Source organism: Schistocerca piceifrons, chromosome 1 (genome assembly GCF_021461385.2).
Source record: "Schistocerca piceifrons isolate TAMUIC-IGC-003096 chromosome 1, iqSchPice1.1, whole genome shotgun sequence".
In the NCBI taxonomy this organism is placed as follows: domain Eukaryota; kingdom Metazoa; phylum Arthropoda; class Insecta; order Orthoptera; family Acrididae; genus Schistocerca; species Schistocerca piceifrons.
In genome coordinates, this window is record NC_060138.1 from 767,135,528 (window position 1) to 767,143,099 (window position 7,572).

Here is a 7,572-nt window from a genome sequence, read left to right on the forward strand (position 1 = left end):
AAAAGTAATCAACATTTTTACTCTATGACAAAGAACGAGAGAGTATAATAATTTTCAACTATATCATTTAGCAAGTTCAAAGAACGCTCTGCTCTCACAGCAAGGAATAAGCGCGGGAGACAGCACTCTGAGCAGCCAGCATGCGAACCTCCTTGATATTACTGGTGATCAGTCGATCGCGCCTCTAGAGCAAGCGGTCTCCATTGGTCGCCACAAGCCTTTGCTTTCCATTTCATTTTTCACTCTTTTCATACTTACAGGGAAGTTGCATTCAATTGTATTTTGATTTTAATTTTAAATGCACAACATTTTGTTTATACATTGTGTGCAAAAATCGCCTTCTGATGGAGGTGAAAATGTGCTTTCTTTAAATACTGTTGGAAATCCTGCCAAAACATTTCCCTAATATATGGTAACAGCTATGAAACACCACTATAATTTGAACGGATCACTGACAACATTGAAAGATAAGGCACTTCTGATCAATCACAAGTTGATTTTACATGAAAAGCACAGAAAATATTTTGCATTCAAGAACGAACACAAAATAAAATATATTTATTTGTGAACAGTTGTCCTGAAAGAAAAGTGAAGACATGGCTGTGCTGATACTAGTAAGTAGAGGAAATGTTCTTCTTTTGTTCATCTGTAGCATAGGTAACTTACGTAGGAACTACCACGTTACTTGATGTGACATTTTTTGGTCAAAGAAGCTTGGCTTTAGTAGATTGTTCTCACAACATTTGGGATCCAAATAATGGAAATTTCCAAGCAATATTAGAGCTCTTGAATCACTATGATGCAGTTCTTGCAAAACAGGTCAATCAGGTCAGAGATGGAGAAGAAGCTGGAAAGTGTTTACAAGTGCATTAACAGTCAAGTGATAATCATAATGAATTTATTCTTATTGTGTCTATCATATAAGATGTGACATCTTGGATGAGAGATAAAATGAGTAGTATTATTCAGTTACTGTTGATGGAACTACTGATTCAAATCACATTGAACAGACAGTATTTACCTTGCATTGTATATGCTTCAGTAATTGATACACATGAAATAAACAAGTGGTTTGTGGAATTCATAGACTGTAATCAGAAAACAGAAGGTGCTAGTGCGCATTTAATCTGATCAATAGTTATGAAACACTCAGTATGTTTCAGTAAACGCCGCTGACAAGGTTATGATAATGGAAGTAATAATAGAGTATCATATAAAGGAGCGCAGACACATTTTCAAAGATGGAATCCTCTTGAAAAATTTTTTCTGTGTGCTTATCATAGCCTTATGTGGAGCACATAAAGCTGAGAGTTGTCATGAAGCAGATACTCTTTTCAGAGTGATTCAGCTTCTTTACAATCTGTTCAGTTGCAGTTCACAATGATGGCGGCTTCCAAAATAGTGTGTTGGAAGTTCTTTCTATTCCATGTCTGATACCCATGGAAGTGCTCAGTTTGTCATTGTAAAACTAACTGCAGCCCACTTGGATAAGATCGTCGATGCTGTTGAAACTCTCAAAAATGTTATCTGAAACACAATCTGTATTATGGGCTTAATCATGGCATCATTTAATCTAAAATTGTTCAAACCAATTATCTACAAAGGCAAGTTGTTACAAGCTCAAAATATTACCATAGATGCTGAAGTAAGGCACTTTGAGAGCTTATTAAAAGAAAAAAGATCATTGCAAAAAGTGAGACACCATTATCTCTGAATCTAAAATTGTTGACAGAGCAAGTAATATCAATCTTGAATTTCCAGAGGTGCACAGTAAGAAGAGAAAATCATATCATAATGAAACCAGAAATGAGGTGAAAGATTTGAATTCGGAAAGTTTATTGGAGATAAGTGTTTTATGTCGTTTTGACTATCTAGTGTCAAACTTAACTCTATATGAAACAATGAAGATTTTTTTTTGTAGAAATACACAAAGATGACTGATGATCTGGTGACTGAGGTAGGAAAGTTGTTTATCAATGAAAATTACAAAGGTGTCAAAAGCGATCCAGAAGAAGAAATTAAATTTTTGAAAACAAATCATACTTCAAACTATGATTAACTTACATTACTTGAGAGCCATTAGGCCTCTGCATAAAATGCATGAGCTAAAAATTTGGAGTTTATTTCCAAATGCATTTGTGCCTCTGTGCATCTTTTTTACACTCTTCCAGTGACAGTAGCTATAGCAGAAAGGTCTTTCAGCACTCTGGGTCATGTTAAACATTGTCTCAAATCAGCTATATATCAACACCATCTCACAGATTTGGGAAGCATAGCAACTGAATATTATTTGACAAGGCAACTAAACTCTGATGCTGTGATTCAGACATGTGCTGAAAGAAAGGTTCACAAAGTGCCATTGACAGTGTTATAGGCAAGTTGGTTATATTATGCTATCTGTTGCATGACTCTTTGCAGTTTGCATGTGAGCATGCTGATGTCTGTTTACTGAAATGTATAGGTATGCCAGGGAACGAGTGGAGACAGAACATCCATATTGCAGTGCTACTGGCATCAGGCATTTAGTCAATGTACAGATCAGTATAATGCTTAGCACTTTGTTTTTAATTGAAGCAAAAATAAATCAAACAAACTTAAATAAATAAAATTACACATAGTTCACATTCGTTTTAAAATACTTCATTGCTGAGCAGCATCTTAAGTCAGACTTTTAACTTCATCAGTCATATCAGTTCTCTCTCTTGCCATGTAGTTCTCTGTCAAGCTATCACTCCATTCCCTAGCTGTGGAAGTCTTGGGTACTTGATAACTGTCTTCATCACTACTTTTCAAGGAAGTATTTATTACTTTTCTTTCAGTCTCCTTCTCCATGAAAGGGTCATGGTGCTGGTATTGTTTCTTAATTTATTCAACCCTTGCACACTCACTCATATTCATCCTATTGGTGTATTGGTCCTTTCAAGGCTACGGTGGGAAACTGAAGAGATGGTTTATGACTTTTTTGTATTACTACAGTTTAAATAATTTTGATCATAATAGGACATCAAACACCTGGGTATCATAGTAACTATTTATAGTCTTCTGAAATAATAGAGCGTATTATATTAAATGTCTTTCTTAATAAAGCAATGTTCAGTAATGTGCCATTTTGAACCTAAACTGTGAATAAGGAAATGGTATGTTGCAATAAAAGTGCTAGAAGGACTTCATTGCAATACAAGTCTGAGATTTTAGAGCATGTTTTTAGCAAAGCCACACCGTGAAAGTGTGCTGCAAACTTTTTTCTACAAAGTTATTATAATTAAATGGAATGAAAAAATGCAAATACCTTTATAATTGTTATTTACATTTGTAGCTACTACAGTCTATTCTAACTCTGATTGAAAATGTGTATGAAAAATAGAAACGTGAATCCAGAAAATGTGCTTGAAAAAATATCATGCACTGGAGGCAATAAATTTAAATTTCATTGTCTTTCCTGTAATTATGAAGCCTGTCAGTTTAGTGACATGTCGCTTCTAGTGTCAACTTCATGCCATTATGTGAAGATTTACATGGTGTAGAAAAAGTCAAACCTTACAGTCTACGATTATTTTATGAAGTCCAATGTACGTCTTTTAATGCGATGGTAATCATTTTGTTCATTATTTTCATACAGACATTGTCCGCCATCACCAAACTCTTCTGCTAACAACGATTCAGAGCCTGACATACATCTATGCAGGTAACCTCATAAACTGAAGTCGACTATCAATGGTAGAAGTAATACTACATCGATAACCGTTTTTAATTATGCTTTTCGTAACATGTTCCTGTGGTGGTCATTGTGATGCAACCCAACTTCAGAACAATTAGGCTTCAGAAAAATAAAACAGCAGTATTTCAATGTAAATTCTAAATTATCTTCCAAACATGATGGGGTGCATTACAATTACTTTCTCAGGAATGCTATACCGACTCCTATGTCATGTATTTTTTGTCGTTCTTAACTGTCGGCATTGTGATTAAAATAACACTGATCATTTTTCCCATTTTCTGAAGTAGCCCAATATCTCAAAGCAATGGAAATTTTAACAATAAGTACTACTCATTTATATAAAAAATGTTTACTTAATAACCAAAATTCTAGCATCACTGCTAGGTCAAATTGATACTGTCTTTTTTCCTGCTTATTAGTAAAAAATAAAAAATACCCATTATAACTGACATCAAACAACTACTGAAAAATGCGGATTATGTAGAACTAAAATATCATCGATACTGGTTCAACGTGTCAGTTTTTCCCATCTGTAACTGAGGCTCACAGTTTAGGCCCTATTACTAAATACTTATATGCAGCAACTACTGTAAGTGTCCGAAAATTCCAAAATTGCCTGTTATCATGAAGGTACACAGTGAAACTAAGAGAAACAATTGTTTTAGAACAATGATTTTGTGGCAAAATGTTCTAAGAAGCAAAAATGTTGTTTACAGTTGACAAACTATCATAATACGAATTTTACATGACACAGGAAAATATTCAAAAATATACAGTGTGTCACGATACATGCAAGCCATTTCACAATCAAGAAAAATTTTTGGAAAATCGACACAAACTGTAAAGTATTAGCATGTATATTTTCAAATCAGGCATACCTGGCACATGCAGTCTCACGGAAAGAAAAGTGTGGAAGTTGACTTATATACATTTATAAATATGCAAAGTGCGTAGTCTTTTTATGTAGCTAAATTTGTGACACTGTACCATCAGTAGGCCAAAAACAAATACTATAGCTTCAGTTTATCACACTGAAAACAGCGAAAATCGTGGAGTGCCAACTATGGTCATTTTCCACTTGGAATGGCTATAAATCACTTATCAGTCCAGTGTTCCTCATCATTGCTTTCATACTGAATATTTCAAGTTTGAATTTATTAGCTTTTGGCTGTAGACAATATTGCCACATTATGTGGTGCATTCAGTGCAGTGTAGTGTTTAGTGTCGATGGCTGACATCCTACTGGCCCCCAGTTCAGACCAGATCACTGGCACTTACTTGTTATGTGTTCTTATTGGAATGACTTTATTAGTCTGGAGCGCTAATCTTCCACAGTCCATGATTGTTTGTGAGGCTTGCAAGAAGTCATATCAAAGAATAATATCGTGACTACATATGTTATAATGACAAATTCGAAGGACTGTATTCTGCCAATGATAATTATTCTTGCAACACATGTTCCTGTTGACTGAACGTATTTCCTATTTGTGAGCTTCACACAATTGCTTTCGTATAATTGAATATTGTCTTCTTTAGTTGATGCAATAAGCATTCAACATTGCTGAAACAGAAACTGCTGAGTCTAATGCCCAGACAAGTTGGCTGTTGATGATGACATCAGTGAGAATTCCTGTTATTTTGGCAGCTGTCGTCAATGGAGGATTTTCATGTGCGGCAGCCTCACCCCTTGCTTAGTTTTCCTGATTTGGCGGCTAAATGAGCGCCTGGTACCTCTGTATGGCGACAGGGAATGGCTTTGGCGTGTTGGAGAGCGACTTCATTCGTGAGCTTTAGTTCACAGGTCGACTATAATCATCTGCAGCTCACTGATGTAAATAGGACTGTTGTGATGGCTGAGGTTTCACTATGTAATAGTAATTGGACACTCGTCTTTTTTTCTCTGCAATAGTATGCAACATGTCCACAGGGTCTATAGTGAAAACAGAGTGACATTTTGTCTGCCATACTCCAAATGGCTGTTCTTCTATAGGGCATTTTATTTGGCAGGCGAGTTCGTTGTACCTGTGCTGGCTGGATGCTGGGTTATCTTTTGACAGTGGCAGTGCAAGTCCGAGTTGGCCGAGTCCACACTATTTGGCGCATTCGTCTAGTTGTGAAAAGTGGTGCTAAAGACCCATACATTTTCTACTCAACATTCTCTATTACCTCCTGACGTACTGGATCGACCTTTGTGGCCACTATCATTCATTACAAACACTAACATACAGCCAGAACTGAACTAGTGGATGGAGAGTACTGCTGTTTATACAAACACTGAATATTCCAGAAAGCTGCCATTTACACATACATCGACTATTCCAGAATATAGAAGTATTACAAACATAAAATATTTCAAAAACCTTCTAGAGGTGGTAAATACTAAATAACTGAGGATGGTCGTATTTAAACAACCAACCTGCAGCACAGCAGCAAATGAACTAACCCCACTGTGCTATACTGCACACACCACAGCAGATGGAAATCCAACCAATAAAATTGTTGATTAAGTTTAATGAAGACAATTAAATCTTAAATAAACAGTTATTTTATACACACACTAATTTATAAACGTCAGTATTGAATACAAAAGAGATTTATATCCATTTCATGCAGGCAGTGTGCTATTATATAGTTAATTTCGATCACATCATTACTCAAAAGTGTTTCAGCATTTGCAAAAAAGGGAATGTCTCACACCTTATTTTGGTTTGGAGCATGGTTGAAAACGATATGGTTAAGATCTCAGTCGTCCTCTGGATGTTCACTACATATGGTGGAGTCTATTGTATTTATTTATTTTGTGATCCAGTCACCCATGTTGTGAATATATCACAGATATGGAACATGCCAGGCTTACTAGCTTGTTGTGGTTACATTCAATGACATTATGTGAGTAGTACTAACCAACACCACATTAAGGTACATACAGTGTCAATCCTATTACAGAAAGTTAAAATCTTTTTATATGTTTACATTAATAAATAAACATGCACACAACTAACGATCTCAGAGTGTATCTATGAGTCTTAGAGGTATGTGTATACTACACAGTGTGTTTCAAAACTTTTCAATGAATTGAAATGACCATTGTAGCAGAAGCTGCTGTAAGATTCATCAGTCAATAAACACTTAATTTGTGAACGGAGTGTATTAAAAATCTTACAGTCACTGAAACTGACTGCCTTCTGTACCATAATCAGATTTATATGTTCTCTTCTAGCATCACATTTATGATACATATTAGTTATCTATCTATATTTAAATCTATATGATTACTCTGCAATTCACAGTTAAGTGCCTGCCAGAGGGTTCATCGAATGATCTTCAAGATATTTCTCTACTGTTCCATTCTTGAATGGTGTGCTAGGAAAATGAGCACTTAAATATTTCTGTATGAACTCTGATTTCTCTTATTTTTTATGATAAGTTCTCCCTATGTAGTGGGCAGCAACAAAATATTTTCGCAATAGGAGGAGAAAGTTAGTGACTGAAATCTCATGAGAAGATCCTGCCTCAACGAAAAAGCCTTTGTTTTCATGATTGCCACCATAGTGCACATATCATATCCATGCCACTCTCTCCCCTATTTCGCACTAATACAAAATGAGGTGCCTTCTATGAACTTTTTTGACGTCCTCAGTCAGTTCCATCTGAAGCAGATTCCATGCTGCACAACAATAGAGTGGGCAGGTGAAGTGTAACCAGTCTGTTTAGCAGTTTCTAAATGTTCTGCCAATGAATTGGTATTTGATTCTCTTTTCCCACAATACTATCTGTGTGATAGTTCCAATTTACATTACTTGTAATTGTAGTTCCTAAGTGTTTAGTTGAATTCACACCTTTAAATTTGCGTG